At 33.4% G+C, this 22,948-nt stretch overlaps 5 non-coding genes across 5 annotated transcripts; all 5 read right to left on the bottom strand.

Annotated features, from left to right (window-relative positions):
* Window positions 1-450: 450 nt before the first annotated feature.
* TRNAR-CCU (transfer RNA arginine (anticodon CCU)) lies at window positions 451-523 on the bottom strand. The gene has a single exon. It is a non-coding gene; the product is annotated as a tRNA-Arg (tRNA).
* A 2,928-nt stretch (window positions 524-3,451) lies between these two features.
* On the bottom strand, window positions 3,452-3,524 carry TRNAR-CCU (transfer RNA arginine (anticodon CCU)). Its single transcript has one exon. It is a non-coding gene; the product is annotated as a tRNA-Arg (tRNA).
* A 7,434-nt stretch (window positions 3,525-10,958) lies between these two features.
* TRNAR-CCU (transfer RNA arginine (anticodon CCU)) lies at window positions 10,959-11,031 on the bottom strand. Its single transcript has one exon. It is a non-coding gene; the product is annotated as a tRNA-Arg (tRNA).
* Window positions 11,032-15,460: 4,429 nt separating this feature from the next.
* Window positions 15,461-15,533, bottom strand: TRNAR-CCU (transfer RNA arginine (anticodon CCU)). The gene has a single exon. It is a non-coding gene; the product is annotated as a tRNA-Arg (tRNA).
* Window positions 15,534-19,962: 4,429 nt separating this feature from the next.
* On the bottom strand, window positions 19,963-20,035 carry TRNAR-CCU (transfer RNA arginine (anticodon CCU)). Its single transcript has one exon. It is a non-coding gene; the product is annotated as a tRNA-Arg (tRNA).
* Between the last annotated feature and the right edge of the window lie 2,913 nt (window positions 20,036-22,948).

Here is a 22,948-nt window from a genome sequence, read left to right as displayed (position 1 = left end):
AAATTACCCTTTTGATGACATGGATGAAAGGACTTCAAGAAACCCATCAGCAATTGCAATAGACATTGTTATTTTGTAGCCACTCTGATATTAAATTGCAATTAAAACTTAATAGGTATGTTTTGGTATATATGGATTTTCTGCAATACCATTAAGACAGTCACCTGCACTGAAAAAAAGCATAACTTCTAGAATGAGAATGAGCAACAAAGGAACATGCATCCTAGATGGGACTTGAAGCCACTGTCCCAGGTGATAGTAAACTTTTCAGAAAACTAATCCACAATGTCATTAGGATAAATGTCTGCTTTTAGATACTGGGCCATAATTTTGCAAGCTGAACAGTTCCGGATTGATAAGCAGATAAAAGTTTCTGGTGGAGCCATTTGTGCAGTATGAAGCAAGAATGAAAGGACATCTCCAAAATTATTTTAATGAAATAAAGCCTATCACCCCAGATGGGACTTGAACCCACAATCCCTGGCTTAGGAGGCCAGTGCCTTATCCATTAGGCCAGTGGGGCTTAGTAACATCTTTGAGTGAAACTGATTTTTTCATTAGTATAATCATTAATTGTTGCGATATAGGAAAGCCGTTTATTTGTGTTCTTTGCTTTACAAATCCCAGCATGAAATGTGATTGTACTATCCAGACCTAATAGTGTGGACCCTCATGTTACATTGCAGCAAAACAGATTGATGCAACTCTTTTACCAATAAAGAGGTAGTCTTTTGCATTCCATTTTGTTGACTAACTAAAGTAATGTTTACAGTGCATATGAACCAAAGCAGCTGTGTGTACTGGTACTTAAAAACAGTCATTTTTGTGTTTTTTTTCTGCCTTCATATCAGGATGTTCAGGAAGCAGATTATAATCATTAACTGATGACATTAGAAAAAAAATTACATTTGCTCCAGGTGAGGCTTGTACTCACAACCTCAGCATTGCTCAACAGATACTGCCTTATAAGTCCTGCGCACAGACTGATTGCGCCACAGGAGCACATGGTCAAAGTGCATTATTTTTAGTTGAGTGATTTTAGCATCGAGTTGACTAAGTAAATTAACTTGGTTTATTAATTTTAAATTAGTTACTTTTTAAGTCGACTAAACTACTGCACCCAATACTAAAGTACCTAATAAAAGTAATATTCTAATCATAAGGTAATCAATTATATTGTGCATTTGTGTTATTGCCCAGTTTTATGTATCCATAGGTGTATATTGCAATGAATTCATGCCATTGTTGTACAGTTCAATATTATCAAAATTGTAAAATAATTCCTGTTTATTTATCTTAAATAATATTTGCTATAGATATATGTAACTTTAATGTTGCATAGGGAAAATATACACTATAATACCAAAAAATGCAGTATCTTTAAATAAAAATAAGTTAAATCTCACTTGTGCTCTATATTTAAAGGTAAACATTGTTTTTTTGGTCTGAAGCACCTAAATTGTCAGTAAAGTCAGTGTCCAAAGAAATATAAAAGGCAGAAAATTACCCTTTTGATGACATGGATGAAAGGACTTCAAGAAACCCATCAGCAATTGCAATAGAAATTGTTATTTTGTAGCCACTCTGATATTAAATTGCAATTAAAACTTAATAGGTATGTTTTGGTATATATGGATTTTCTGCAATACCATTAAGACAGTCACCTGAATTGAAAAAAAGCATAACTTCTAGAATGAGAATGAGCAACAAAGGAACATACATCCTAGATGGGACTTGAAGCCACTGTCCCAGGTGATAGTAAACTTTTCTGGAAACTATTCCACAATGTCATTAGAATAAATGTCTGCTTTTAGATACTGGGCCATAATTTTGCAAGCTGAACGGTACCAGATTGTTAAGCAGATTAAAGTTTCTGGTGGAGCCATTTCTGCAGTATGAAGCAAGAATAAAAGGAACATCTAAAACATTATTTTAATGAAATAAAGCCTATCACCCCAGATGGGACTTGAAACCACAAACCCTGGCTTAAGAGGCCAGTGCCGTATCCATTAGGCCACTGGGGCTTTGTAACATCTTTGAGTGAAACTGATTTTTTCATTAGTATAATCATTAATTGTTGCGATATAGGAAAGTCGTTTATTTGTGTTCTTTGCTTTACAAATCCCAGCATGAAATGTGATTGTACTATCCAGACCTAATAGTGTGGACCCTCATGTTACATTGCAGCAAAACAGATTGATGCAACTCTTTTACCAATAAAGAGGTAGTCTTTTGCATTCCATTTTGATGACTAACTAAAGTAATGTTTACAGTGCATATGAACCAAAGCAGCTGTGTGTACTGGTACTTAAAAACAGTCATGTTTGTGTTTTTTTTCTGCCTTCTTATCAGGATGTTCAGGAAGCAGATGATAATCATTAACTGATGACATTAGAAAAAAAACTACATTTGCTCCAGGTGAGGCTTGAATTCACAATCTCAGAATTGTTCAACAGATACTGTCTTATAAGTACCGCGCACAGACCGATTGCGCCACAGGAGCACATGGACAAAGTACTTTATTTTTAGTTGAGTGATTTTAGCATCGAGTTGACTAAGTAAATTAACTTGGTTTATTAATTTTAAATTAGTTACTTTTTAAGTCCACTAAACTACTGCACCCAATACTAAAGTACCTAATAAAAGTAATATTCTAATCATAAGGTAATCAATTATATTGTGCATTTGTGTTATTGCCCAATTTTATGTATCCATAGGTGTATATTGCAATGAATTCATGCCATTGTTGTACAGTTCAATATTATCCAAATTGTAAAATAATTCCTGTTTATTTATCTTAAATAATATTTGCTATAGATATATGTAACTTTAATGTTGCATATGGAAAATATACACTATAATATCAAAAAATGCAGTATCTTTAAATAAAAATAAGTTAAATCTCACTTGTGCTCTATATTTAAAGGTAAACATTGTTTTTTTGGTCTGAAGCACCTAAATTGTCAGTAAAGTCAGTGTCCAAAGAAATATAAAAGGCAGAAAATTACCCTTTTGATGACATGGATGAAAGGACTTCAAGAAACCCATCAGCAATTGCAATAGACATTGTTATTTTGTAGCCACTCTGATATTAAATTGCAATTAAAACTTAATAGGTATGTTTTGGTATATATGGATTTTCTGCAATACCATTAAGACAGTCACCTGCACTGAAAAAAAGCATAACTTCTAGAATGAGAATGAGCAACAAAGGAACATGCATCCTAGATGGGACTTGAAGCCACTGTCCCAGGTGATAGTAAACTTTTCAGAAAACTAATCCACAATGTCATTAGGATAAATGTCTGCTTTTAGATACTGGGCCATAATTTTGCAAGCTGAACAGTTCCGGATTGATAAGCAGATAAAAGTTTCTGGTGGAGCCATTTGTGCAGTATGAAGCAAGAATGAAAGGACATCTCCAAAATTATTTTAATGAAATAAAGCCTATCACCCCAGATGGGACTTGAACCCACAATCCCTGGCTTAGGAGGCCAGTGCCTTATCCATTAGGCCAGTGGGGCTTAGTAACATCTTTGAGTGAAACTGATTTTTTCATTAGTATAATCATTAATTGTTGCGATATAGGAAAGCCGTTTATTTGTGTTCTTTGCTTTACAAATCCCAGCATGAAATGTGATTGTACTATCCAGACCTAATAGTGTGGACCCTCATGTTACATTGCAGCAAAACAGATTGATGCAACTCTTTTACCAATAAAGAGGTAGTCTTTTGCATTCCATTTTGTTGACTAACTAAAGTAATGTTTACAGTGCATATGAACCAAAGCAGCTGTGTGTACTGGTACTTAAAAACAGTCATTTTTGTGTTTTTTTTCTGCCTTCTTATCAGGATGTTCAGGAAGCAGATTATAATCATTAACTGATGACATTAGAAAAAAAACTACATTTGCTCCAGGTGAGGCTTGAATTCACAATCTCAGAATTGTTCAACAGATACTGTCTTATAAGTACCGCGCACAGACCGATTGCGCCACAGGAGCACATGGACAAAGTACTTTATTTTTAGTTGAGTGATTTTAGCATCGAGTTGACTAAGTAAATTAACTTGGTTTATTAATTTTAAATTAGTTACTTTTTAAGTCCACTAAACTACTGCACCCAATACTAAAGTACCTAATAAAAGTAATATTCTAATCATAAGGTAATCAATTATATTGTGCATTTGTGTTATTGCCCAATTTTATGTATCCATAGGTGTATATTGCAATGAATTCATGCCATTGTTGTACAGTTCAATATTATCCAAATTGTAAAATAATTCCTGTTTATTTATCTTAAATAATATTTGCTATAGATATATGTAACTTTAATGTTGCATATGGAAAATATACACTATAATATCAAAAAATGCAGCATCTTTAAATAAAAATAAGTTAAATCTCACTTGTGCTCTATATTTAAAGGTAAACATTGTTTTTTTGGTCTGAAGCACCTAAATTGTCAGTAAAGTCAGTGTCCAAAGAAATATAAAAGGCAGAAAATTACCCTTTTGATGACATGGATGAAAGGACTTCAAGAAACCCATCAGCAATTGCAATAGACATTGTTATTTTGTAGCCACTCTGATATTAAATTGCAATTAAAACTTAATAGGTATGTTTTGGTATATATGGATTTTCTGCAATACCATTAAGACAGTCACCTGCACTGAAAAAAAGCATAACTTCTAGAATGAGAATGAGCAACAAAGGAACATGCATCCTAGATGGGACTTGAAGCCACTGTCCCAGGTGATAGTAAACTTTTCAGAAAACTAATCCACAATGTCATTAGGATAAATGTCTGCTTTTAGATACTGGGCCATAATTTTGCAAGCTGAACAGTTCCGGATTGATAAGCTGATAAAAGTTTCTGGTGGAGCCATTTGTGCAGTATGAAGCAAGAATGAATGGAACATCTCCAAAATTATTTTAATGAAATAAAGCCTATCACCCCAGATGGGACTTGAACCCACAATCCATGGGGCTTAGGAGGCCAGTGCCTTATCCATTAGGCCAGTGGGGCTTAGTAACATCTTTGAGTGAAACTGATTTTTTCATTAGTATAATCATTAATTGTTGCGATATAGGAAAGCCGTTTATTTGTGTTCTTTGCTTTACAAATCCCAGCATGAAATGTGATTGTACTATCCAGACCTAATAGTGTGGACCCTCATGTTACATTGCAGCAAAACAGATTGATGCAACTCTTTTACCAATAAAGAGGTAGTCTTTTGCATTCCATTTTGTTGACTAACTAAAGTAATGTTTACAGTGCATATGAACCAAAGCAGCTGTGTGTACTGGTACTTAAAAACAGTCATTTTTGTGTTTTTTTTCTGCCTTCATATCAGGATGTTCAGGAAGCAGATTATAATCATTAACTGATGACATTAGAAAAAAAATTACATTTGCTCCAGGTGAGGCTTGTACTCACAACCTCAGCATTGCTCAACAGATACTGCCTTATAAGTCCTGCGCACAGACTGATTGCGCCACAGGAGCACATGGTCAAAGTGCATTATTTTTAGTTGAGTGATTTTAGCATCGAGTTGACTAAGTAAATTAACTTGGTTTATTAATTTTAAATTAGTTACTTTTTAAGTCGACTAAACTACTGCACCCAATACTAAAGTACCTAATAAAAGTAATATTCTAATCATAAGGTAATCAATTATATTGTGCATTTGTGTTATTGCCCAGTTTTATGTATCCATAGGTGTATATTGCAATGAATTCATGCCATTGTTGTACAGTTCAATATTATCAAAATTGTAAAATAATTCCTGTTTATTTATCTTAAATAATATTTGCTATAGATATATGTAACTTTAATGTTGCATAGGGAAAATATACACTATAATACCAAAAAATGCAGTATCTTTAAATAAAAATAAGTTAAATCTCACTTGTGCTCTATATTTAAAGGTAAACATTGTTTTTTTGGTCTGAAGCACCTAAATTGTCAGTAAAGTCAGTGTCCAAAGAAATATAAAAGGCAGAAAATTACCCTTTTGATGACATGGATGAAAGGACTTCAAGAAACCCATCAGCAATTGCAATAGAAATTGTTATTTTGTAGCCACTCTGATATTAAATTGCAATTAAAACTTAATAGGTATGTTTTGGTATATATGGATTTTCTGCAATACCATTAAGACAGGCACCTGAATTGAAAAAAAGCATAACTTCTAGAATGAGAATGAGCAACAAAGGAACATACATCCTAGATGGGACTTGAAGCCACTGTCCCAGGTGATAGTAAACTTTTCTGGAAACTATTCCACAATGTCATTAGAATAAATGTCTGCTTTTAGATACTGGGCCATAATTTTGCAAGCTGAACGGTACCAGATTGTTAAGCAGATTAAAGTTTCTGGTGGAGCCATTTCTGCAGTATGAAGCAAGAATAAAAGGAACATCTAAAACATTATTTTAATGAAATAAAGCCTATCACCCCAGATGGGACTTGAAACCACAAACCCTGGCTTAAGAGGCCAGTGCCGTATCCATTAGGCCACTGGGGCTTTGTAACATCTTTGAGTGAAACTGATTTTTTCATTAGTATAATCATTAATTGTTGCGATATAGGAAAGTCGTTTATTTGTGTTCTTTGCTTTACAAATCCCAGCATGAAATGTGATTGTACTATCCAGACCTAATAGTGTGGACCCTCATGTTACATTGCAGCAAAACAGATTGATGCAACTCTTTTACCAATAAAGAGGTAGTCTTTTGCATTCCATTTTGATGACTAACTAAAGTAATGTTTACAGTGCATATGAACCAAAGCAGCTGTGTGTACTGGTACTTAAAAACAGTCATGTTTGTGTTTTTTTTCTGCCTTCTTATCAGGATGTTCAGGAAGCAGATGATAATCATTAACTGATGACATTAGAAAAAAAACTACATTTGCTCCAGGTGAGGCTTGAATTCACAATCTCAGAATTGTTCAACAGATACTGTCTTATAAGTACCGCGCACAGACCGATTGCGCCACAGGAGCACATGGACAAAGTACTTTATTTTTAGTTGAGTGATTTTAGCATCGAGTTGACTAAGTAAATTAACTTGGTTTATTAATTTTAAATTAGTTACTTTTTAAGTCCACTAAACTACTGCACCCAATACTAAAGTACCTAATAAAAGTAATATTCTAATCATAAGGTAATCAATTATATTGTGCATTTGTGTTATTGCCCAATTTTATGTATCCATAGGTGTATATTGCAATGAATTCATGCCATTGTTGTACAGTTCAATATTATCCAAATTGTAAAATAATTCCTGTTTATTTATCTTAAATAATATTTGCTATAGATATATGTAACTTTAATGTTGCATATGGAAAATATACACTATAATATCAAAAAATGCAGTATCTTTAAATAAAAATAAGTTAAATCTCACTTGTGCTCTATATTTAAAGGTAAACATTGTTTTTTTGGTCTGAAGCACCTAAATTGTCAGTAAAGTCAGTGTCCAAAGAAATATAAAAGGCAGAAAATTACCCTTTTGATGACATGGATGAAAGGACTTCAAGAAACCCATCAGCAATTGCAATAGAAATTGTTATTTTGTAGCCACTCTGATATTAAATTGCAATTAAAACTTAATAGGTATGTTTTGGTATATATGGATTTTCTGCAATACCATTAAGACAGTCACCTGAATTGAAAAAAAGCATAACTTCTAGAATGAGAATGAGCAACAAAGGAACATACATCCTAGATGGGACTTGAAGCCACTGTCCCAGGTGATAGTAAACTTTTCTGGAAACTATTCCACAATGTCATTAGAATAAATGTCTGCTTTTAGATACTGGGCCATAATTTTGCAAGCTGAACGGTACCAGATTGTTAAGCAGATTAAAGTTTCTGGTGGAGCCATTTCTGCAGTATGAAGCAAGAAAAAAAGGAACATCTAAAACATTATTTTAATGAAATAAAGCCTATCACCCCAGATGGGACTTGAAAGCACAAACCCTGGCTTAGGAGGCCAGTGCCGTATCCATTAGGCCACTGGGGCTTTGTAACATCTTTGAGTGAAACTGATTTTTTCATTAGTATAATCATTAATTGTTGCGATATAGGAAAGTCATTTATTTGTGTTCTTTGCTTTACAAATCCCAGCATGAAATGTGATTTTACTATCCAGACCTAATAGTGTGGACCCTCATGTTACATTGCAGCAAAACAGATTGATGCAACTCTTTTACCAATAAAGAGGTAGTCTTTTGCATTCCATTTTGATGACTAACTAAAGTAATGTTTACAGTGCATATGAACCAAAGCAGCTGTGTGTACTGGTACTTAAAAACAGTCATGTTTGTGTTTTTTTTCTGCCTTCATATCAGGATGTTCAGGAAGCAGATGATAATCATTAACTGAAGACATTAGAAAAAAAATTACATTTGCTCCAGGTGAGGCTTGAATTCACAACCTCAGAATTGTTCAACAGATACTGTCTTATAAGTACCGCGCACAGACCGATTGCGCCACAGGAGCACATGGACAAAGTACTTTATTTTTAGTTGAGTGATTTTAGCATCGAGTTGACTAAGTAAATTAACTTGGTTTATTAATTTTAAATTAGTTACTTTTTAAGTCCACTAAACTACTGCACCCAATACTAAAGTACCTAATAAAAGTAATATTCTAATCATAAGGTAATCAATTATATTGTGCATTTGTGTTATTGCCCAGTTTTATGTATCCATAGGTGTATATTGCAATGAATTCATGCCATTGTTGTACAGTACAATATTATCAAAATTGTAAAATAATTCCTGTTTATTTATCTTAAATAATATTTGGTATAGATATATGTAACTTTAATGTTGCATAGGGAAAATATACACTATAATACCAAAAAATGCAGTATCTTTAAATAAAAATAAGTTAAATCTCACTTGTGCTCTATATTTAAAGGTAAACATTGTTTTTTTGGTCTGAAGCACCTAAATTGTCAGTAAAGTCAGTGTCCAAAGAAATATAAAAGGCAGAAAATTACCCTTTTGATGACATGGATGAAAGGACTTCAAGAAACCCATCAGCAATTGCAATAGAAATTGTTATTTTGTAGCCACTCTGATATTAAATTGCAATTAAAACTTAATAGGTATGTTTTGGTATATATGGATTTTCTGCAATACCATTAAGACAGTCACCTGAATTGAAAAAAAGCATAACTTCTAGAATGAGAATGAGCAACAAAGGAACATGCATCCTAGATGGGACTTGAAGCCACTGTCCCAGGTGATAGTAAACTTTTCAGAAAACTAATCCACAATGTCATTAGGATAAATGTCTGCTTTTAGATACTGGGCCATAATTTTGCAAGCTGAACAGTTCCAGATTGATAAGCAGATAAAAGTTTCTGGTGGAGCCATTTGTGCAGTATGAAGCAAGAATGAAAGGAACATCTCCAAAATTATTTTAATGAAATAAAGCCTATCACCCCAGATGGGACTTGAACCCACAATCCCTGGCTTAGGAAGCCAGGCCTTTATCCATTAGGCCACTGGGGCTTAGTAACATCTTTGAGTGAAACTGATTTTTTCATTAGTATAATCATTAATTGTTGCGATATAGGAAAGCCGTTTATTTGTGTTCTTTGCTTTACAAATCCCAGCATGAAATGTGATTGTACTTTCCAGCCCTAATAGTGTGGACCCTCATGTTACATTGCAGCAAAACAGATTGATGCAACTCTTTTACCAATAAAGAGGTAGTCTTTTGCATTCCATTTTGTTGACTAACTAAAGTAATTTTTACAGTGCATATGAACCAAAGCAGCTGTGTGTACTGGTACCTTAAAAACAGTCATGTTTGTGTTTTTTTTCTGCCTTCATATCAGGATGTTCAGGAAGCAAATGATAATCATTAACTGAAGACATTAGAAAAAAAATTACATTTGCTCCAGATGAGGCTTGAATTCACAACCTCAGGATTGCTCAACAGATACTGTCTTATAAGTCCTGCGCACAGACCGATTGCGCCACAGGAGCACATGTACAACGCGCTTTATTTTTAGTTGAGTGATTTTAGCATCGAGTTGACTAAGTAAATTAACTTGGTTTATTAATTTTAAATTAGTTACTTTTTAAATCCACTAAACTACTGCACCCAATACTAAAGTACCTAATAAAAGTAATATTCTAATCATAAGGTAATCAATTATATTGTGCATTTGTGTTATTGCCCAATTTTATGTATCCATAGGTGTATATTGCAATGAATTCATGCCATTGTTGTACAGTTCAATATTATCCAAATTGTAAAATAATTCCTGTTTATTTATCTTAAATAATATTTGCTATAGATATATGTAACTTTAATGTTGCATATGGAAAATATACACTATAATATCAAAAAATGCAGTATCTTTAAATAAAAATAAGTTAAATCTCACTTGTGCTCTATATTTAAAGGTAAACATTGTTTTTTTGGTCTGAAGCACCTAAATTGTCAGTAAAGTCAGTGTCCAAAGAAATATAAAAGGCAGAAAATTACCCTTTTGATGACATGGATGAAAGGACTTCAAGAAACCCATCAGCAATTGCAATAGACATTGTTATTTTGTAGCCACTCTGATATTAAATTGCAATTAAAACTTAATAGGTATGTTTTGGTATATATGGATTTTCTGCAATACCATTAAGACAGTCACCTGCACTGAAAAAAAGCATAACTTCTAGAATGAGAATGAGCAACAAAGGAACATGCATCCTAGATGGGACTTGAAACCACTGTCCCAGGTGATAGTAAACTTTTCAGAAAACTAATCCACAATGTCATTAGGATAAATGTCTGCTTTTAGATACTGGGCCATAATTTTGCAAGCTGAACAGTTCCGGATTGATAAGCAGATAAAAGTTTCTGGTGGAGCCATTTGTGCAGTATGAAGCAAGAATGAAAGGACATCTCCAAAATTATTTTAATGAAATAAAGCCTATCACCCCAGATGGGACTTGAACCCACAATCCCTGGCTTAGGAGGCCAGTGCCTTATCCATTAGGCCAGTGGGGCTTAGTAACATCTTTGAGTGAAACTGATTTTTTCATTAGTATAATCATTAATTGTTGCGATATAGGAAAGCCGTTTATTTGTGTTCTTTGCTTTACAAATCCCAGCATGAAATGTGATTGTACTATCCAGACCTAATAGTGTGGACCCTCATGTTACATTGCAGCAAAACAGATTGATGCAACTCTTTTACCAATAAAGAGGTAGTCTTTTGCATTCCATTTTGTTGACTAACTAAAGTAATGTTTACAGTGCATATGAACCAAAGCAGCTGTGTGTACTGGTACTTAAAAACAGTCATTTTTGTGTTTTTTTTCTGCCTTCATATCAGGATGTTCAGGAAGCAGATTATAATCATTAACTGATGACATTAGAAAAAAAATTACATTTGCTCCAGGTGAGGCTTGTACTCACAACCTCAGCATTGCTCAACAGATACTGCCTTATAAGTCCTGCGCACAGACTGATTGCGCCACAGGAGCACATGGTCAAAGTGCATTATTTTTAGTTGAGTGATTTTAGCATCGAGTTGACTAAGTAAATTAACTTGGTTTATTAATTTTAAATTAGTTACTTTTTAAGTCGACTAAACTACTGCACCCAATACTAAAGTACCTAATAAAAGTAATATTCTAATCATAAGGTAATCAATTATATTGTGCATTTGTGTTATTGCCCAGTTTTATGTATCCATAGGTGTATATTGCAATGAATTCATGCCATTGTTGTACAGTTCAATATTATCAAAATTGTAAAATAATTCCTGTTTATTTATCTTAAATAATATTTGCTATAGATATATGTAACTTTAATGTTGCATAGGGAAAATATACACTATAATACCAAAAAATGCAGTATCTTTAAATAAAAATAAGTTAAATCTCACTTGTGCTCTATATTTAAAGGTAAACATTGTTTTTTTGGTCTGAAGCACCTAAATTGTCAGTAAAGTCAGTGTCCAAAGAAATATAAAAGGCAGAAAATTACCCTTTTGATGACATGGATGAAAGGACTTCAAGAAACCCATCAGCAATTGCAATAGAAATTGTTATTTTGTAGCCACTCTGATATTAAATTGCAATTAAAACTTAATAGGTATGTTTTGGTATATATGGATTTTCTGCAATACCATTAAGACAGTCACCTGAATTGAAAAAAAGCATAACTTCTAGAATGAGAATGAGCAACAAAGGAACATACATCCTAGATGGGACTTGAAGCCACTGTCCCAGGTGATAGTAAACTTTTCTGGAAACTATTCCACAATGTCATTAGAATAAATGTCTGCATTTAGATACTGGGCCATAATTTTGCAAGCTGAACGGTACCAGATTGTTAAGCAGATTAAAGTTTCTGGTGGAGCCATTTCTGCAGTATGAAGCAAGAAAAAAAGGAACATCTAAAACATTATTTTAATGAAATAAAGCCTATCACCCCAGATGGGACTTGAAAGCACAAACCCTGGCTTAGGAGGCCAGTGCCGTATCCATTAGGCCACTGGGGCTTTGTAACATCTTTGAGTGAAACTGATTTTTTCATTAGTATAATCATTAATTGTTGCGATATAGGAAAGTCATTTATTTGTGTTCTTTGCTTTACAAATCCCAGCATGAAATGTGATTTTACTATCCAGACCTAATAGTGTGGACCCTCATGTTACATTGCAGCAAAACAGATTGATGCAACTCTTTTACCAATAAAGAGGTAGTCTTTTGCATTCCATTTTGATGACTAACTAAAGTAATGTTTACAGTGCATATGAACCAAAGCAGCTGTGTGTACTGGTACTTAAAAACAGTCATGTTTGTGTTTTTTTTCTGCCTTCATATCAGGATGTTCAGGAAGCAGATGATAATCATTAACTGAAGACATTAGAAAAAAAATTACATTTGCTCCAGGTGAGGCTTGAATTCACAACCTCAGAATTGTTCAACAGATACTGTCTTATAAGTACCGCGCACAGACCGATTGCGCCACAGGAGCACATGGACAAAGTACTTTATTTTTAGTTGAGTGATTTTAGCATCGAGTTGACTAAGTAAATTAACTTGGTTTATTAATTTTAAATTAGTTACTTTTTAAGTCCACTAAACTACTGCACCCAATACTAAAGTACCTAATAAAAGTAATATTCTAATCATAAGGTAATCAATTATATTGTGCATTTGTGTTATTGCCCAGTTTTATGTATCCATAGGTGTATATTGCAATGAATTCATGCCATTGTTGTACAGTACAATATTATCAAAATTGTAAAATAATTCCTGTTTATTTATCTTAAATAATATTTGGTATAGATATATGTAACTTTAATGTTGCATAGGGAAAATATACACTATAATACCAAAAAATGCAGTATCTTTAAATAAAAATAAGTTAAATCTCACTTGTGCTCTATATTTAAAGGTAAACATTGTTTTTTTGGTCTGAAGCACCTAAATTGTCAGTAAAGTCAGTGTCCAAAGAAATATAAAAGGCAGAAAATTACCCTTTTGATGACATGGATGAAAGGACTTCAAGAAACCCATCAGCAATTGCAATAGAAATTGTTATTTTGTAGCCACTCTGATATTAAATTGCAATTAAAACTTAATAGGTATGTTTTGGTATATATGGATTTTCTGCAATACCATTAAGACAGTCACCTGAATTGAAAAAAAGCATAACTTCTAGAATGAGAATGAGCAACAAAGGAACATGCATCCTAGATGGGACTTGAAGCCACTGTCCCAGGTGATAGTAAACTTTTCAGAAAACTAATCCACAATGTCATTAGGATAAATGTCTGCTTTTAGATACTGGGCCATAATTTTGCAAGCTGAACAGTTCCAGATTGATAAGCAGATAAAAGTTTCTGGTGGAGCCATTTGTGCAGTATGAAGCAAGAATGAAAGGAACATCTCCAAAATTATTTTAATGAAATAAAGCCTATCACCCCAGATGGGACTTGAACCCACAATCCCTGGCTTAGGAAGCCAGGCCTTTATCCATTAGGCCACTGGGGCTTAGTAACATCTTTGAGTGAAACTGATTTTTTCATTAGTATAATCATTAATTGTTGCGATATAGGAAAGCCGTTTATTTGTGTTCTTTGCTTTACAAATCCCAGCATGAAATGTGATTGTACTTTCCAGCCCTAATAGTGTGGACCCTCATGTTACATTGCAGCAAAACAGATTGATGCAACTCTTTTACCAATAAAGAGGTAGTCTTTTGCATTCCATTTTGTTGACTAACTAAAGTAATTTTTACAGTGCATATGAACCAAAGCAGCTGTGTGTACTGGTACCTTAAAAACAGTCATGTTTGTGTTTTTTTTCTGCCTTCATATCAGGATGTTCAGGAAGCAAATGATAATCATTAACTGAAGACATTAGAAAAAAAATTACATTTGCTCCAGATGAGGCTTGAATTCACAACCTCAGGATTGCTCAACAGATACTGTCTTATAAGTCCTGCGCACAGACCGATTGCGCCACAGGAGCACATGTACAACGCGCTTTATTTTTAGTTGAGTGATTTTAGCATCGAGTTGACTAAGTAAATTAACTTGGTTTATTAATTTTAAATTAGTTACTTTTTAAATCCACTAAACTACTGCACCCAATACTAAAGTACCTAATAAAAGTAATATTCTAATCATAAGGTAATCAATTATATTGTGCATTTGTGTTATTGCCCAGTTTTATGTATCCATAGGTGTATATTGCAATGAATTCATGCCATTGTTGTACAGTTCAATATTATCAAAATTGTAAAATAATTCCTGTTTATTTTTCTTAAATAATATTTGGTATAGATATATGTAACTTTAATGTTGCATAGGGAAAATATACACTATATTACCAAAAATGCAGTATCTTTAAATAAAAATAAGTTAAATCTCACTTGTGCTCTATATTTAAAGGTAAACATTGTTTTTTTGGTCTGTAGCACCTAAATTGTCAGTAAAGTCAGTGTCCAAAGAAATATAAAAAGCAGAAAATTACCCTTTTGATGACAAGGATGAAAGGACTTCAAGAAACCCATCAGCAATTGCAATAGACATTGTTATTTTGTAGCCACTCTGATATTAAATTGCAATTAAAACTTAATAGGTATGTTTTGGTATATATGGATTTTCTGCAATACCATTAAGACAGTCACCTGCACTGAAAAAAAGCATAACTTCTAGAATGAGAATGAGCAACAAAGGAACATGCATCCTAGATGGGACTTGAAGCCACTGTCCCAGGTGATAGTAAACTTTTAAGAAAACTAATCCACAATGTCATTAGGATAAATGTCTGCTTTTAGATACTGGGCCATAATTTTGCAAGCTGAACAGTTCCGGATTGATAAGCAGATAAAAGTTTCTGGTGGAGCCATTTGTGCAGTATGAAGCAAGAATGAAAGGACATCTCCAAAATTATTTTAATGAAATAAAGCCTATCACCCCAGATGGGACTTGAACCCACAATCCCTGGCTTAGGAGGCCAGTGCCTTATCCATTAGGCCAGTGGGGCTTAGTAACATCTTTGAGTGAAACTGATTTTTTCATTAGTATAATCATTAATTGTTGCGATATAGGAAAGCCGTTTATTTGTGTTCTTTGCTTTACAAATCCCAGCATGAAATGTGATTGTACTATCCAGACCTAATAGTGTGGACCCTCATGTTACATTGCAGCAAAACAGATTGATGCAACTCTTTTACCAATAAAGAGGTAGTCTTTTGCATTCCATTTTGTTGACTAACTAAAGTAATGTTTACAGTGCATATGAACCAAAGCAGCTGTGTGTACTGGTACTTAAAAACAGTCATTTTTGTGTTTTTTTTCTGCCTTCATATCAGGATGTTCAGGAAGCAGATTATAATCATTAACTGATGACATTAGAAAAAAAATTACATTTGCTCCAGGTGAGGCTTGTACTCACAACCTCAGCATTGCTCAACAGATACTGCCTTATAAGTCCTGCGCACAGACTGATTGCGCCACAGGAGCACATGGTCAAAGTGCATTATTTTTAGTTGAGTGATTTTAGCATCGAGTTGACTAAGTAAATTAACTTGGTTTATTAATTTTAAATTAGTTACTTTTTAAGTCCACTAAACTACTGCACCCAATACTAAAGTACCTAATAAAAGTAATATTCTAATCATAAGGTAATCAATTATATTGTGCATTTGTGTTATTGCCCAGTTTTATGTATCCATAGGTGTATATTGCAATGAATTCATGCCATTGTTGTACAGTTCAATATTATCAAAATTGTAAAATAATTCCTGTTTATTTATCTTAAATAATATTTGCTATAGATATATGTAACTTTAATGTTGCATAGGGAAAATATACACTATAATACCAAAAAATGCAGTATCTTTAAATAAAAATAAGTTAAATCTCACTTGTGCTCTATATTTAAAGGTAAACATTGTTTTTTTGGTCTGAAGCACCTAAATTGTCAGTAAAGTCAGTGTCCAAAGAAATATAAAAGGCAGAAAATTACCCTTTTGATGACATGGATGAAAGGACTTCAAGAAACCCATCAGCAATTGCAATAGAAATTGTTATTTTGTAGCCACTCTGATATTAAATTGCAATTAAAACTTAATAGGTATGTTTTGGTATATATGGATTTTCTGCAATACCATTAAGACAGTCACCTGAATTGAAAAAAAGCATAACTTCTAGAATGAGAATGAGCAACAAAGGAACATACATCCTAGATGGGACTTGAAGCCACTGTCCCAGGTGATAGTAAACTTTTCTGGAAACTATTCCACAATGTCATTAGAATAAATGTCTGCTTTTAGATACTGGGCCATAATTTTGCAAGCTGAACGGTACCAGATTGTTAAGCAGATTAAAGTTTCTGGTGGAGCCATTTCTGCAGTATGAAGCAAGAAAAAAAGGAACATCTAAAACATTATTTTAATGAAATAAAGCCTATCACCCCAGATGGGACTTGAAAGCACAAACCCTGGCTTAGGAGGCCAGTGCCGTATCCATTAGGCCACTGGGGCTTTGTAACATCTTTGAGTGAAACTGATTTTTTCATTAGTATAATCATTAATTGTTGCGATATAGGAAAGTCATTTATTTGTGTTCTTTGCTTTACAAATCCCAGCATGAAATGTGATTTTACTATCCAGACCTAATAGTGTGGACCCTCATGTTACATTGCAGCAAAACAGATTGATGCAACTCTTTTACCAATAAAGAGGTAGTCTTTTGCATTCCATTTTGATGACTAACTAAAGTAATGTTTACAGTGCATATGAACCAAAGCAGCTGTGTGTACTGGTACTTAAAAACAGTCATGTTTGTGTTTTTTTTCTGCCTTCATATCAGGATGTTCAGGAAGCAGATGATAATCATTAACTGAAGACATTAGAAAAAAAATTACATTTGCTCCAGGTGAGGCTTGAATTCACAACCTCAGAATTGTTCAACAGATACTGTCTTATAAGTACCGCGCACAGACCGATTGCGCCACAGGAGCACATGGACAAAGTACTTTATTTTTAGTTGAGTGATTTTAGCATCGAGTTGACTAAGTAAATTAACTTGGTTTATTAATTTTAAATTAGTTACTTTTTAAGTCCACTAAACTACTGCACCCAATACTAAAGTACCTAATAAAAGTAATATTCTAATCATAAGGTAATCAATTATATTGTGCATTTGTGTTATTGCCCAGTTTTATGTATCCATAGGTGTATATTGCAATGAATTCATGCCATTGTTGTACAGTACAATATTATCAAAATTGTAAAATAATTCCTGTTTATTTATCTTAAATAATATTTGGTATAGATATATGTAACTTTAATGTTGCATAGGGAAAATATACACTATAATACCAAAAAATGCAGTATTTTTAAATAAAAATAAGTTAAATCTCACTTGTGCTCTATATTTAAAGGTAAACATTGTTTTTTTGGTCTGAAGCACCTAAATTGTCAGTAAAGTCAGTGTCCAAAGAAATATAAAAGGCAGAAAATTACCCTTTTGATGACATGGATGAAAGGACTTCAAGAAACCCATCAGCAATTGCAATAGAAATTGTTATTTTGTAGCCACTCTGATATTAAATTGCAATTAAAACTTAATAGGTATGTTTTGGTATATATGGATTTTCTGCAATACCATTAAGACAGTCACCTGAATTGAAAAAAAGCATAACTTCTAGAATGAGAATGAGCAACAAAGGAACATGCATCCTAGATGGGACTTGAAGCCACTGTCCCAGGTGATAGTAAACTTTTCAGAAAACTAATCCACAATGTCATTAGGATAAATGTCTGCTTTTAGATACTGGGCCATAATTTTGCAAGCTGAACAGTTCCAGATTGATAAGCAGATAAAAGTTTCTGGTGGAGCCATTTGTGCAGTATGAAGCAAGAATGAAAGGAACATCTCCAAAATTATTTTAATGAAATAAAGCCTATCACCCCAGATGGGACTTGAACCCACAATCCCTGGCTTAGGAAGCCAGGCCTTTATCCATTAGGCCACTGGGGCTTAGTAACATCTTTGAGTGAAACTGATTTTTTCATTAGTATAATCATTAATTGTTGCGATATAGGAAAGCCGTTTATTTGTGTTCTTTGCTTTACAAATCCCAGCATGAAATGTGATTGTACTTTCCAGCCCTAATAGTGTGGACCCTCATGTTACATTGCAGCAAAACAGATTGATGCAACTCTTTTACCAATAAAGAGGTAGTCTTTTGCATTCCATTTTGTTGACTAACTAAAGTAATTTTTACAGTGCATATGAACCAAAGCAGCTGTGTGTACTGGTACCTTAAAAACAGTCATGTTTGTGTTTTTTTTCTGCCTTCATATCAGGATGTTCAGGAAGCAAATGATAATCATTAACTGAAGACATTAGAAAAAAAATTACATTTGCTCCAGATGAGGCTTGAATTCACAACCTCAGGATTGCTCAACAGATACTGTCTTATAAGTCCTGCGCACAGACCGATTGCGCCACAGGAGCACATGTACAACGCGCTTTATTTTTAGTTGAGTGATTTTAGCATCGAGTTGACTAAGTAAATTAACTTGGTTTATTAATTTTAAATTAGTTACTTTTTAAATCCACTAAACTACTGCACCCAATACTAAAGTACCTAATAAAAGTAATATTCTAATCATAAGGTAATCAATTATATTGTGCATTTGTGTTATTGCCCAGTTTTATGTATCCATAGGTGTATATTGCAATGAATTCATGCCATTGTTGTACAGTTCAATATTATCAAAATTGTAAAATAATTCCTGTTTATTTATCTTAAATAATATTTGGTATAGATATATGTAACTTTAATGTTGCATAGGGAAAATATACACTATATTACCAAAAATGCAGTATCTTTAAATAAAACTAAGTTAAATCTCACTTGTGCTCTATATTTAAAGGTAAACATTGTTTTTTTGGTCTGTAGCACCTAAATTGTCAGTAAAGTCAGTGTCCAAAGAAATATAAAAAGCAGAAAATTACCCTTTTGATGACAAGGATGAAAGGACTTCAAGAAACCCATCAGCAATTGCAATAGACATTGTTATTTTGCAGCCACTCTGATATTAAATTGCAATTAAAACTTAATAGGTATGTTTTGGTACATATGGATTTTCTGCAATACCATTAAGACAGTCACCTGCATTGAAAAAAAGCATAACTTCTAGAATGAGTATGAGCAACAAAGGAACATCCATCCTAGATGGGACTTGAAGCCACTGTCCCAGGTGATAGTAAACTTTTCAGGAAACTAATCCACAATGTCATTAGGATAAATGTCTGCTTTTAGATACTGGGCCATAATTTTGCAAGCTGAACAGTTCCAGATAGTTAAGCAGATTAAAGTTTCTGGTGGAGCCATTTGTGCAGTATGAAGCAAGAATGAAAGGAAATCTCCAAAATTATTTTAATGAAATAAAGCCTATCACCCCAGATGGGACTTGAACCCACAATCCCTGGCTTAGGAGGCCAGTGCCTTATCCATTAGGCCACTGGGGCTTTGTAACATCTTTCAGTGAAACTGATTTTTTCATTAGTATAATCATTAATTGTTGCGATATAGGAAAGCCGTTTATTTGTGTTCTTTGCTTTACAAATCCCAGCATGAAATGTGATTGTACTATCCAGACCTAATAGTGTGGACCCTCATGTTACATTGCAGCAAAACAGATTGATGCAACTCTTTTACCAATAAAGAGGTAGTCTTTTGCATTCCATTTTGTTGACTAACTAAAGTAATGTTTACAGTGCATATGAACCAAAGCTGCTGTGTGTACTGGTACTTAAAAACAGTCATTTTTGTGTTTATTTTTCTGCCTTCATATCAGGATGTTCAGGAAGCAGATGATAATCATTAACTGATGACATTAGAAAAAAAATTACATTTGCTCCAGGTGAGGCTTGTACTCACAACCTCAGCATTGCTCAACAGATACTGCCTTATAAGTCCTGCGCACAGACTGATTGCGCCACAGGAGCACATGGTCAAAGTGCATTATTTTTAGTTGAGTGATTTTAGCATCGAGTTGACTAAGTAAATTAACTTGGTTTATTAATTTTAAATTAGTTACTTTTTAAATCCACTAAACTACTGCACCCAATACTAAAGTACCTAATAAAAGTAATATTCTAATCATAAGGTAATCAATTATATTGTGCATTTGTGTTATTGCCCAGTTTTATGTATCCATAGGTGTATATTGCAATGAATTCATGCCATTGTTGTACAGTTCAATATTATCAAAATTGTAAAATAATTCCTGTTTATTTATCTTAAATAATATTTGCTATAGATATATGTAACTTTAATGTTGCATAGGGAAAATATACACTATAATACCAAAAAATGCAGTATCTTTAAATAAAAATAAGTTAAATCTCACTTGTGCTCTATATTTAAAGGTAAACATTGTTTTTTTGGTCTGAAGCACCTAAATTGTCAGTAAAGTCAGTGTCCAAAGAAATATAAAAGGCAGAAAATTACCCTTTTGATGACATGGATGAAAGGACTTCAAGAAACCCATCAGCAATTGCAATAGAAATTGTTATTTTGTAGCCACTCTGATATTAAATTGCAATTAAAACTTAATAGGTATGTTTTGGTATATATGGATTTTCTGCAATACCATTAAGACAGTCACCTGAATTGAAAAAAAGCATAACTTCTAGAATGAGAATGAGCAACAAAGGAACATGCATCCTAGATGGGACTTGAAGCCACTGTCCCAGGTGATAGTAAACTTTTCAGAAAACTAATCCACAATGTCATTAGGATAAATGTCTGCTTTTAGATACTGGGCCATAATTTTGCAAGCTGAACAGTTCCGGATTGATAAGCTGATAAAAGTTTCTGGTGGAGCCATTTGGGCAGTATGAAGCAAGAATGAATGGAACATCTCCAAAATTCCCAGATGGGACTTGAACCCACAATCCCTGGGGCTTAGGAGGCCAGTGCCTTATCCATTAGGCCACTGGGGCTTAGTAACATCTTTGAGTGAAACTGATTTTTTCATTAGTATAATCATTAATTGTTGCGATATAGTAAAGCCGTTTATTTGTGTTCTTTGCTTTACAAATCCCAGCATGAAATGTGATTGTACTATCCAGACCTAATAGTGTGGACCCTCATGTTACATTGCAGCAAAACAGATTGATGCAACTCTTTTACCAATAAAGAGGTAGTCTTTTGCATTCCATTTTGTTGACTAACTAAAGTAATGTTTACAGTGCATATGAACCAAAGCAGCTGTGTGTACTGGTACTTAAAAACAATCATGTTTGTGTTTTTTTTCTGCCTTCATATCAGGATTTTCAGGAAGCAGATGATAATCATTAACTGATGACATTAGAAAAAAATTACATTTGCTCCAGGTGAGGCTTGAACTCACAACCTCAGCATTGCTCAACAGATACTGTCTTATAAGTCCTGCGCACAGACCGATTGTGCCACAGGAGCACATGGTCAAAGCGCATTATTTTTAGTTGAGTGATTTTAGCATCGAGTTGACTAAGTAAATTAACTTGGTTTATTAATTTTAAATTAGTTACTTTTTAAATCCACTAAACTACTGAACCCAATACTAAAGTACCTAATAAAAGTAATATTCTAATCATAAGGTGATCAATTATATTGTGCATTTGTGTTATTGCCCAGTTTTATGTATCCATAGGTGTATATTGCAATGAATTCATGCCATTGTTGTACAGTACAATATTATCAAAATTGTAAAATAATTCCTGTTTATTTATCTTAAATAATATTTGGTATAGATATATGTAACTTTAATGTTGCATAGGGAAAATATACACTATAATACCAAAAAATGCAGTATCTTTAAATAAAAATAAGTTAAATCTCACTTGTGCTCTATATTTAAAGGTAAACATTGTTTTTTTGGTCTGAAGCACCTAAATTGTCAGTAAAGTCAGTGTCCAAAGAAATATAAAAGGCAGAAAATTACCCTTTTGATGACATGGATGAAAGGACTTCAAGAAACCCATCAGCAATTGCAATAGAAATTGTTATTTTGTAGCCACTCTGATATTAAATTGCAATTAAAACTTAATAGGTATGTTTTGGTATATATGGATTTTCTGCAATACCATTAAGACAGTCACCTGAATTGAAAAAAAGCATAACTTCTAGAATGAGAATGAGCAACAAAGGAACATGCATCCTAGATGGGACTTGAAGCCACTGTCCCAGGTGATAGTAAACTTTTCAGAAAACTAATCCACAATGTCATTAGGATAAATGTCTGCTTTTAGATACTGGGCCATAATTTTGCAAGCTGAACAGTTCCAGATTGATAAGCAGATAAAAGTTTCTGGTGGAGCCATTTGTGCAGTATGAAGCAAGAATGAAAGGAACATCTCCAAAATTATTTTAATGAAATAAAGCCTATCACCCCA

Source organism: Taudactylus pleione, unplaced genomic scaffold, assembly GCF_031769625.1.
Source record: "Taudactylus pleione unplaced genomic scaffold, aTauple2 ptg000473l, whole genome shotgun sequence".
NCBI lineage: Eukaryota > Metazoa > Chordata > Amphibia > Anura > Myobatrachidae > Taudactylus > Taudactylus pleione.
This window is presented reverse-complemented; position numbering and strand designations above follow the sequence as displayed.